The following is a 13,210-nucleotide window of genomic DNA, read 5'->3' on the forward strand; positions in this document are numbered from 1 at the left end:
TTTCAATATAATACTGGAAAGTCCTAGCCAAGAGCCATAAGACAAGAGAAAGACATCCAAGGAATCCCAAATAGGAAAAGAAGTCAAACTATCACTATTTGCAGATGATATGATAAATATAACATAGAGAACCCCAAAATCTCCACAGAAAAACTAATTCAACTCATCAATCAATTCAGTAAGTGGCAGGATACAAAAATCAACACGCAAAAGTCAGTAGCCTTCCTATACACAAACAATAAATCTGAAGAAGAAGAAATCAAAAAAACCACCCCTTTTATTATCGAAACAAAAAAAATCAAATATTTGGGAATAAATCTAACAAAAGAGGTAAAGGACCTATACAAAGAAAACTATAAAACACTGTTAAAAGAAATAGAAGAAGACACAAAGAAATGGAAAGACATCCCCTGCTCATGGATTGGAAGAATAAACATTATTAAATGGCCATCCTACCAAACGCAATATACAGATTCAATGCTATTCCAATCAAAATCTCAATGGCATTCTTCAAAGAAATAGAACAATTATTGATGAAATTCATATGGAATCACCAAAAACCCCGAATAGCCAAAGCTCTCCTGAAAAAAAAAGAAGGGAATGGAGGCATCACACTCCCAGACTTCAAACTCTACTACAAAGCCATAATCATCAAAACTGCATGGTATTGGCACAAGAACAGACATCAGACCAATGGAATCAAATAGAAAATCCAGAAATAAACCCACAGATTTATGGTCAACTAATCTTTGACAAAGGAGCAAAGACTATGTATTGGAGCAAAGAAAGTTGTTCAATAAATGGTGCTGGAAAACTGGGTCGCTACATGCAAAAGAATGAAGCTTGACCACTACCTCACACCATACACAAAAATCAACTAAAATGGATTAAAGAACTAGACATAAGACCTGAAACCATAAAATACATAGAAGGAAATATAGGTGAAACACTACGTGATTTGCATATCAAAGACATCTTTACAGACACATCACCCAAAGCAGTGATAGTGAAGGCAAAGATAAACAGCTGGGACTACATCAAATTAAAGAGCTTCTGCACAGCAAAAGAGACAATAACAAAAACAAAGAGAAACCCCACCAACTGGGAGAACATTTTTGCACCCAACACTAATGATAAAGGACTGATCACAAAAATCTGCAAAGAGCTGATGAGACTCAGCAACAACAAAGAAAATAATCCAGTCAAAAAATGGGCAGAAGAGCTAAAAAGAAACTTCTCTGAAGAGGAAATGCAAATGGCCAACAGACATATGAAAAAATGTTCAACTCACTTGTCATCAGGGAAATGCAATCAAAACTACCATGAGCTACCATCTCACACCAGTGAGAATGGCACATATTAAAAAAACTAGCAACAACAAATGTTGGCGAGGGTGTGGAGAAAAGGAACTCTTCTGCACTGTTGGTGGGAGTGCAAACTGGTCCAACCACTATGGAGAGCTGTGTGGAGATTTCTGGACCTACTAAACATAGAGCTTCCATATGATCCAGCAATTCCACTCCTAGGTATTTACCCAAAGGGCACAGAAACATCAATTCCAAAGAGCACCTGCACCCCTATGTTTATAGCAGCACTGTTTACAATAGCTAAGCTTTGGAAACAACCCAAATGCCCAAAAATAGATGACTGGATCAAGAAGATGTGGTACATATATACCATGGAATATTACTCAGCATTCAAAAAAGATAAACACATGCAATTTGCAGCAACATGGATGGCGCTGGAAGGGATCATGCTCAGCGAAATAAGCCAAAAAGAAAAAGAAAAATACCGGATGGTCTCACTCATAGCAGGAATCTAGAAAACTTAAATAAGGGACCATATAAATGAATATAAGAAAGTGAAAATCAAAATCAACAAAAAACTATGAACCAGAGACACTTTTTGGGGGGTGGGGGGGCGGGAGGGGAAGGATTGGGGTCAGAATGGGGCGTTTGCAATTGTATGGGGGAATATAAAAATAAAATTTAATATTAAAAAAAAATAAAATAAAGAAGGTAAGATATTCTGGTAGAACCCAGAAAACTTATATTTATGTGTTATATATATTGGTATTTTATATATTCAAAATAAAAACAGAACTTTAAGTATTAATTTATTTTAGAATATCAATAATAAACCAACTACTCATTAAAATAATAGCATAACTTTATTTAAAAATTACATTTTAACAAAAAAGTTAATTAAAGGGATAACAATATTTTCCACTTTGCAGATGTCTTGAATGTCTTGCTTAATATAAGACAATTGGATTCTCTTATCTGATCTTACATTAAGTTGCTGTAATACTACATATGATGCAGAATTTGAATACTTCAATGTTGTCTACACTATTGTCCAAAATAATAATGATTATGGAACTTCCAACACTTGTGATAAAATGACAGTGATAAAGACAAACAACATTGTTATTATTATGACAACTTTTTTAACCCTATAGACAACTCTGACAGGGGTTTCCCACACCGAGTTCCCTGGAACACGGATTGATAATCACTAGTCTTTTTTCTGTTTTTTTAAAGATTTATTTATTTATTTATTTACACAAGCATTGGGTACAGTCAGAAGCACGGGAGGGTGAAAAAATTCACCAGAGCTGCAGCGAAGAGCAGAACAGGCAGACAGACCGAGGACACTGCTGAGGGGAGCAGCGGGCAGCAGGAGAGGTCTGCACGCCATGTGGAACCCTTGCTGGTGCCGGGGATTGAACCGGCACTGCAGAGGCTGCGGGCAGCTTTGCAGCCCAGCACTCAACCTCTGTGCCACCAGGAAGGCCCAACAATCACTAGTCTTGATTATGGTTTTTTCTTCCTCAGAGTTAATAAAAATAGAACACTGGATAACTTTTTTCAACTTATCTTTTCTAATTTTTTTGCTTTCACAATCAGTTGATAGAAAAACCTAAAACCTAAAAGATGGGATTCAGGCCCTTATCCTTTTCTTTTACTCTTTACCTGATGACATAACAAGGATTAGAATTAGGTCTATGTAGTGAGCAGAAGTCTTCCCACCACACATCAGTGTGCAAGATTCAACTTTTGCATTCAAATAGTTTGTAGTATAATTTTACAAACCACTGAGAGGTCTTTGAAAACACATTTGAAAAAAACTCTGAAGCAATAAATGTTTATTTCCTTAGTTGTTATTTAAAAGAATTCTAGGAAGCAAAAGTAAATGATATCATTCTATTTCCATTAAAATTTTCATGAGAACAGACAGGAGAATGTTTGCATCATTACTGGAAATTAAGATAATCGTCAACATACACCAAAAATTGGAGTTCATTTTATTAAATAAGTTACCAGTTGGACCAGTTTTTAAAATATAATTAATGGACAACATGTGCTTCACTGCCTGAGCCAAAGTGCTACAATCCAGAGTGAGAGGATTGCCGAGTAATCCACCACTCCATCCTGCACTTCCACCCAGGAAGCAGGGCAAGAACTTGCAGAAGAGCTATTTCATGTCCCCAGGACCTGATTTTGTCTCTGCTGACTGGTAACACATACCATGTAATAAATATAATGTAGTAATTTTTTTTTTTTTATAAAACAACTTTTTAGAGTCCTTTAAGATGGAAATTGCTGAAGCAATCTAAGGAACTGGCCAGTAAGTCAAGAAATCTAAACTGAGTTTACTGGAGCTGAACTAACACAGGAAAGACATTACACTGAGATACCCCCATGGCCAGGGTAAGATTGAAACACTCCTTGCACCTCAGAGGTGTACCAACATATACAGCACCAGAAGGGATATGGAGGAGATTCACACTTCACAGGCTGAGAAAAAAATGCCTGGTCCAGGCATTGGTCCAGGGTGGGGTAGGTCTGCAAACCCAGCAGGAGCTCTGGGGAGGAAAGAGAGGAAATCATATAGAGGCAAACACCTTTGAACTGGGTAAAGCCCTTACAGAGAAGTTGGAATGCTCCACAAGTCAAGATCCCAGAAAAGAGGACAACAAAGAAGGCACTCTACATTACTCCCCACCCCCAGCTCTTGGGACTGGTACTGACCTCATGCAGATCAGATCTGAATATCAGCTCTGGTAATCCAGAGAGGAGGAATAGAGGCAGTGCCACAAATACAAATGAGCCCTCTACCCCCATCAAGTTGTTCACAACAGTGCCCTCCCCGAACCTGTTGACCAAAAATACAAATGCCTCAGTACTTGTAAAAGGCAATAAAGGCAATAAAGGCAATAAAGGTTAAAAGTAAAAGGCAATAAAGGTTAAAAATATGAAATTAAATACAACCATAACCTTACCAGCTGATAAGATAAAAGTAATTCAACTCTCTAAGTTACTTTACAGATATTTTTTTAGAAAATGTAAAGGAACAAAATAACCAGACAAAAATATATAATACATGGCAAAATGAGACTTCAACTATGACACCACAAGAAGAGAACAATTATCCAAAACCTACCCAAAAAGACATAGAAAATTATATTTCCCAATCAACTAGAGAAGGCATTTTTACTATATGAAGAAATTGAAGAAGAGAAATTTCAGAAAGGCAAATCAAAGGGATACTAGAGAACTTAGGAAAGTTAATCAAAGAGACACAACACACCCAGAAAAACAAATTACTTAACTTAGAAATAAAATGAACAAACAGAAGATAGAAATTATAATTTAAATTAAGAAAATAACACATATTCCAGATTAAAGAATTCAATAACTGAGATCAAGAACTCTAGAGAAAGCTATGGAAGCAAAATAGACCAAATGGATGATTGAATCAGTGACACTGATGATAGTAATTATTGCGCAAAAAGTTCAGGTAGCAGAAGAGATAAGATAAGATATAAAAAAAAGAAGTACTATGAGTACTAGCCAATGCTAATAGGTAAGGTAACCTTGTGAGTACTTCAGAAGGGAGAGAGAGAGAGAAAGAGAGAGAGAAGGGAACAGAGAGTTTATTCAAATAAATATAAAGGAAAACTTCCAAACCTGGAGAAGGAATAAAATATGCAATTTCATGCCGCTAACTGGACACTTGGTTGCTTAAATGCAATGGATAGTTTTACATAACAGTAAAACTATCAAGATGTCACAACAACAAAAAAAAAAGAATATTGAATATGGATAGAGGGAGGAGAAAACAAGAAACTTCTAAAGGCTACTCCCATCAAGATTTCATGAGACGTCTCAAAAAAAAAAAAAAAATGCTATCAATCAGGAGAGAATAGAATGACATAATCAGAATACTCAAACATAAAACTGCCAGGAAAGAATACTATTTTTCAAAACTCATTTTTATTTATTTTTTTATTTAAATATTTTATTTTATATAATTCTTACATCTTTTTTCATCTTTGCACAATGTATGCATTTTCATTTTTGGATATATGCCCATACAATTGCACTCCCCCCTTATTTTGACACTCTAGTCCTTCCTTTCCCCACCCCTCCCTTTCCCCACCCCCATAGTGTGTGTCTGGTTTATAGTTGCTTATTGATTTTGATTTTTACTTTGTATTGATTAGTCTTTTTCCTGGTCTCTTATTTAGCTTTTCTAAATTCCTGCTATGAGAGAAACCATCCGGTATTTTTCTTTTTCTTTCTGACTTATTTCGCTGAGCATGATCCCTTCTAGCTTCATCCATGTTGCTGCAAACTGCATGTGTTTATCTTTTTTGACTGCTGAGTAATATTCCATTGTGTATATGTACCACATCTTCTTGATCCAGTCATCTATTTTTGGGCATTTGGGTTGCTTCCATAGCTTAGCTATTGTAAATATTGCTGCTATAAACATAGGGGTGCAGGTGCCCTTTGGAATTACTGTTTCTGTGTCATTTGGGCAAATACCTAGGAGTGGAATTGCTGGATCATATGGAAGCTCTATGTTTAATAGTTCAAGAAATCCCCACACAGCTCTCCATAGTGGTTGGACCAATCTGGACTCCCACCAACAGTCCAAGAGTTCCTTTTTCTCCACAACCTCACCAACATTTGTTGTTGCTAGTTTTTTTAATATATGCCATTCTCACTGGTGTGAGATGGTATCTCATTGTAGTTTTAATTTGCATTTCCCTGATTACAAGTGATGTTGAACATTTTTTCATATGCCTTCTGGTCATTTGCATTTCCTCTTCAGAGAAGTTTCTTTTTATCTCTTGTGCCCATTTTTTGACAGGATTATTTTCTTTGTTTTTGTTGAGTCTCATCAGCTGTTTGTAGATTTTTTTTTGATCAGTCCCTTATCGTTAGTGTTGTGTGCAAAAATTTTCTCCTAGTCTGTGGGGTTGCTCTTTGTTTTTGTTATTGTCTCTTTTGCTGTGCAGAAGCTCTTTAATTTGATGTAGTCCCAACTGTTTATCTTTGCCTTCACTATCACTGCTTTGGGTGATGTGAATGTAAAGATGTCTTTGAGGTGCATGTCAGGTAGTGTTTCGCCTATATTTTCTTCTATGTATTTTATGGTTTCAGGTCTTTTGTCTAGTTCTTTAATCCATTTTAAGTTGGTTTTTGTGCATGGTGTGAGGTAGTGGTCAAGCTTCATTCTTTTGCATGTAGCAACCCAGTTTTCCATCACCATTTATTGAACAAACTTTCTTTGCTCCAATGCATAGTCTTTGCTCTTTTGTCAAATATTAGTTGACCATAAATCTGTGGGTTTATTTCTGGATTTTCTATTTGATTCCATTAGTCTGTGTGTCTGTTCTTGTTCCAATACCATGCAGTTTTGATGATTATGGCTTTGTAGTATGGTTTGAAGTCTGGGAGTGTGATGCCTCTATTCCCTTCTTTTTTTTCAGAAGAGTTTGGCTACTCGGGGTTTTTGGTGATTCCATATGAATTTCATCAATAATTGTTCTATTTCTTTGAAGAATGTCATTGAAATTTTTATTGGAATAGCATTGAATCTGTATATTGCTTTTGGTAGGATGGCCATTTTAATAATGTTTATTCTTCCAATCCATGAGCAGGGGATGTCTTTCCATTTCTTTGTGTCTTCTTCTATTTCTTTTAACAGTGTTTTATAGTTTTATTTGTATAAGTCCTTTACCTCTTTTGTTAGATTTATTCCCAAGTATTTGATTTTTTTTGTTTTGATAATAAAAGGGATTATTTTTTATTTCTTCTTCATCAGATTTATTGTTTGTGTATAGGAAGGCTACTGATTTTTGCATGTTGATTTTGTATCCTGCCACTTTACTAAACTGATTGATTAGTTGAATTAGTTTTTCTGTGGAGCAAAACTCATTTTTAGATTTAAGGGAGAAATAAAAATCTTCTAGACAATGAAAACTGAAGGAATTTTTAACATTAAATCTCCTCTAGAAAAAACAGTGAAAGGAAATTTTTGCAAACTTTGCATTTTAGATATGAGAGCTCCTTTCAATATCATCCCAAGGACATAATACAGTTTGACATCCAAAAATTAATTAATGTAATTCAACACATCAAAAAGAAAAAAAAAACATATGCTCATATCAATAGATACTGAGAAACCATTTGATAAAGCTCAACATCCATTTGTGATGATAATGTTTAAAAAATGGACATAAATGGAACATACATTAACACAATAAAAGCCATATATGACAAACCTACAGGTAACATAATTCATAATGGTGAAAAACTGAAAGCCGGGCCTCCCTGGTGGCGCAGCGGTTGAGCGCTGGGTTGCGAAGCTGCCCGCAGCCTCTGCAGCGCTGGTTCGATCCCCGGCTGCTCCCTGGCCACCAGAGGAGGGTCCCACATGGCGCGCAGACCCCTCCTGCCGCCCGCTGCTCCCCTCAGCAGTGTATTCGGTCCTTCTGCCTGCTCTGCTCCCCACTCTGGCTCTGGTGAATTCTCTCACCCTCCCGCGCTTCTGACTGTACCCAGTGCTTGTATAAATAAAATAAATAAATAAATAAATAAATAAATAAATAAATAAATAAAAATCTTAAAAAAAATAAAGAAAAACTGAAAGCCTTCCTTTAAGATCTGAAAAAGACAAGTACGTCTACACTCGCCACTGCTTTTCAATGTAATATTTGAAGTCCTAGCCAGAGCAGTCAAGAGTAAAATATACAAGTCCAAATTGGGAAAGAAGAAGAAAAACTAGCATTATTTATAGATGTTATATGATATATATATAGGTGTTATATATATAGATGTTATATGATATCTATATATATATATAGATATAGGATATGTGTGTGTGTGTGTGTGTGTGTGTATATCCTAAAAGTTCCATGAAAAACTAAAACAACAAACTAGTAAAGTAGGAGGTAGGAGGTTACAAAATACGAAAAATCAGTAGCCTTCTTATATGAAAACAATCAGTCTGAATGGGCAAAAAAATGAAGAAACCATCCTATATACAATTGTATCAAAGAAAATTAAATACCTGAGAATAAACCTAATAAAGGAGGTGAAAGACCTATACAAGGAAAATTATAACACACTGTTAAAAGAAATGCAAGTCACAAAGAAATGGAAAGACATTCCCTGCACATGGATTGGGAAAATGAATATTATAAAAATGGACATCCCATTAAAAGTTACTAAGTTACTCTACAGATATTTTTTAGAATATCCCACCAAAAGTGATTTATAGATTTAATGTAATTCCAATAAAAATATCATGGCATTCTTCAAAGAAATGGACCATATATTCCTGTTATTCATATGGAATCACAAAAAAAGCCTCAAGTACTGAAATATATCTGACCAAAAGGAATAAGAATGGAGGTATTATGCTCCCAAGCTTTAAACTATACTATAAAGCTATGATAATAAAAACAGTATGGTACTAGAACAAAACCAGACACACAGACCAATGGATTAGAATTGAAAGCACAGAAATAGTCATAACTATGATCAACTAATCTAAGACAAATAGGCAAAGAATATAGACTGGAACAAAGAAATCCTCTTGTATGTGGACTGCCACATACAAAAAAAAAAAATGAAACTGGAATACTATTTCACACCATACACACAAACCAATTCACAATGGATAAAAGATTTCAATGTAAGACCTGAAACCATATATATCTAGAAGAAAATATAGGCAAAATACTTCATGCCATAAACCTCAGAAACATCTTCCTTCAATAATTTGTTTTTGATTTTGCCTTTATGATGTTTCTGAGGGTGGGTCTACTTGAGTTTATCCTACTTACAGGTTTTTGGGTTTATGGGCTGATGTTTCTTGCCAGATTTCCCCAGAATTCAGCCCAAGCACTATCCAGGCAAGAATGATTGAAAGTGTTTGCAATCCTAAAAGACAATAAATATCAGCCAAGAATACTCTGTTCTGTAAAACTATCATTTAAGTATGAAGGTGAAATAGAATTTTTCCCAGACAAAAGAAGCTTCAAGAAATATTGAAAGAAAGGTAGGCGGGAGATGAAGCTCAAATTCCTGAGCAAAATGACAATAGCAATAAAGAACCAGCAGCATGAACAAGAATACTGAGTCAGGGCCTCCCCTGGTGGCGCAGGCAGTTGAGCACAGCACTGTGGAGCTGTCTGTAGCCTCTGCAGCACCAGTTTGATACTGGCCACCTGGTGAGGGTCCCACACAGCGTGGCAGACTTCTCCTGTCTTGCCTGCTGCTCCCCTCAGCAGTGAATTTCATCAGTCTGCCTATTCTGTTCTCCACTCTGTCTCTGGTGAATCCTCTCACCCTCCCGCACATCTGGCCTGTAACCCAGTTCTTGTATAAATAAATAAATAAATCTTTGGTGGGGAGAAAAAAAGAATACTGAGCCAAGAGTCATCAACAATACACTAAAGGGGAGGAATGAATGGATAGAACCAAATTAAATGTTGGAGAGCAAACACAAATTCATAAAGGGATTAAGACAGGACTTTACGTAAAACCCTTATGGTAACCACTAAGCAAAAATCCAAACTAGAGCCCACAGACAAAAAAACAAAAATATCAATAGAAATAGTAAGGAAAGTAATCAAGGAGTACAAACAAATGGAAAACAACTGATAATAACAGTTCATATCAATAATCACCGCAAGTGTGAACAGTCTACATTCAGCAATAAAAGGACATAGACTAATAATGTGGGTGAAAGTTTCAGCCATTGATATTTTGTTTTCAAGAGACTCATTTAAATACAAAAGACAAAGACAAACCAAAAGTAAAGGGTTGGAACAAAATTGGACATGCCAGTAATTCATAGAGGAAAGGAATAACTTCTATACTCATATAACTAAAACTATACTTTCAACTATAAATAGTAATAAGGGATAAAGATGCACAATATGTAATGATCAAGGGAACAAATCAGCAAAAAGATAGAACTGTTATAATATCTATGTATCTATGGTAGGAGTACCTAGCTATATAAAGCACTTTTAACATCTAAAATGTCATATTAACAACAATATAATTACTCGGCCTTCCTGGTGGCACAAGGGGTTAAGACACAGCACTATGAAGCTATCTGCAGCCACTGTAGCATGAGTTTGATCCCCGGCTAGGGAGCTACCCACATGGTGCAGCACACTTCTCCTGTCTCACCCGCTGCTCCCCTCAGCAGTGTATTTCAGTAGATCAGCCTGTTCTGTTCCCCACTCTGTCTCTGGTGAATCTGCTCACCCCACCCCCCACACTTCTTGCCTGTACCCCAGATCTTGTATGCATAAATAAATAAATCTTAAAAAAATTACTGTTGGAAAATTCAAAACACCACTGATATGAAGAGATAGATCATTCAGATAATTAATTAACAAAAAAAAACAAAGTCTTAAATAAACTGTAGAAGTGTTAGAACAGATATATTTATTGGACATTTATAGAGCTTTCCATCCTGAAATAAATGAGTACACTTTCTTCTCTAGTGCATATAGAACATTCTCAAGAATAGATCATATACCAGCACATAAAACATGTCCCAGAAATTGTATCAAACATCTTCACAGACCAAATACAATAAAGCTTCACAGACCACAATGCAATGAAAAAATTAACCACAAAGAGAATCAGAATAACACAATAAAGTGGAGACTAAACAAAGTGCTTCTGAACAAGTCTGGGGTCAATGATGAAATCATAGAAGTGATAAAAAAGTATCTAAAGACAAATGAAAAGGGAAAGACCAACTCCCTGTCCCTATGGGATGAACTAAAGGGGGGAAGAAAATATTGATTAAAATGAACAATGATGGGGCCTCCCCGGTGGCGCAGCGGTTGAGCGCTGGGTTGCGAAGCTGCCCGCAGCCTCTGCAGCGCCGGTTCGATTCCCGGCTGCTCCCCGGCCACCAGAGGAGGGTTCCACATGGTGCGCAGACCTCTCCTGCCGCCCGCTGCTCCCCTCAGCAGTGTACTTCGGTCCTTCTGCCTGCTCTGCTCCCTGCTCTGGCTCTGGTGAATTCTCTCACCCTCCCGCGCTTCTGACTGTACCCAGTGCATGTATAAACGAAACAAACGAACAAATAAATAAATAAAAATAAAAAAAAACATGCCTCTATAAAAAAAAAAAAGTTTAAAAAAAAAAAATGAACAATGATGTAAAAAATATATATTTAAAAAATTAAAATTTAAAAAAAGAAAAAAAAGCAATAATACATGGAAGTTTATAGCAATACTGTCCCACATTTAAAAAAAATAGCAAGAAAATTCTCAAATAAATAAACTCTATAGCTGAACTATAAAATGAACAAAGGTATCCAAAGACTAGTAGAAGTAAAGAAATAATAAAAATTAAGCAAAAATAAATGAAGGAGAAAGCAAGAAGGCAGTCCAAAATATCAGTGAGACCAAGAGTTGATTTTTTAAAAATATATGCAAAATTGACTAGTCATTAGCTAGGCTTATGAAGAAAAGAATAGAGAAAACCCAAATCAGTAGAATCAAAAAAGAAAGGTAAAATTACAATGATACTGAAGAAATACATAGAATCATAAGAACCTATTACAAAAGTCTCTATGCAAGCAAACTGAACAACCAACAATAAATGAACACTTTTTAAGACTCATAAAACCTTCCAAGATTGAATCAGGGTGAATAAATAATTTAAACAGTACAATCACAAGGGCTGAAATTGAAAGAGTAATAAAAAGTCTCCCTAACAAAACCCAGGACCAGATGACTTCTCCAAATGAATTCAATCAAACCTTCAAAGAAATTCCAATACCTATCCTACTCAAACTCTTCAAAAAAAGATCAGAGGGAGGAAAACATCCTAGTACATTTTATCAGGTCAGCATTACCCTGATCCCCAAACCAAACAAAGACAGTACAGAAAGAAAATTGTAGACCAAAATCTCTGATGAACACAGATATAAAAATCCTTCACAAAATCCTACCAGGCCAAATACAGCAGTATGCCAAAAGAGTCATCCACCATGATCAAGTAGGCTATATCCCAGGAATGTAAACTGGTTTAGCATATGCTAATCAAACATTGTAATTTGCCAGATTAATAAAAGGGAGGATAAAAACCACATGATCTTCTTGATAGATGCTGTAAAACATTCTATAAGATTCAACACCCACTTATGATAAAACACTCAATAAAACTGGAATAAATGGAATTTATCTCAATATTATAAAAATCATATATAATGAAATAGAGGCAACATCATACTCAATGGTGAAAAGCTGAAAACATTTCTATCAATACAGGAAAGAATAAGAATGTCCACTATCACCACAGTTATTCAACATAGTATTGGAAGTGCTAGCCAAAGCAATTAAGAAAGAAAAATACATAGAAGAATTCCAAATTGAAATATAAGAGGTGAAACCATCATTATTTGTATATGGCATTTTAATATATATGTTTCTTTTTTTTAAAGATTTATTTATTTATTCACACAAGAGCTGGGGTACAGGCCAGAGGTGTGTGGGTGGGAGTGAGAGGATTCACCAGAGACAGAGTGGAGAACAGAACAGGCAATTTGACTGAAATACACTGCTGAGGGGAGCAATGGGCGAGTCAGGAGAGGTCTGCTGGACCATGTAGGCACCTCCTTGGCCAGGGATCAAACTTGTGCTGCAGTGGCTGAGGATAGCTTCATGGGTTGTATCTTAATCCCCTACACCATCAGGGAGGCCCAGCATTTTAATATATTTAAAGAAACCAAAACATTCTACCAAAAAAACTTCTAGAAATAATAAATGAATGCAGTGAATTGGGAAAATACAAAATCAATACACAAAAATCAGTGGTAATTCCATATCCAAACAATGTATCAAAACAAAAAAAAAAAAAAAAAATAGGGCCTC

Source organism: Talpa occidentalis, unplaced genomic scaffold (assembly GCF_014898055.3).
Source record: "Talpa occidentalis isolate TD23 unplaced genomic scaffold, MPIMG_talOcc4v2.1 talOcc4.10, whole genome shotgun sequence".
NCBI lineage: Eukaryota > Metazoa > Chordata > Mammalia > Eulipotyphla > Talpidae > Talpa > Talpa occidentalis.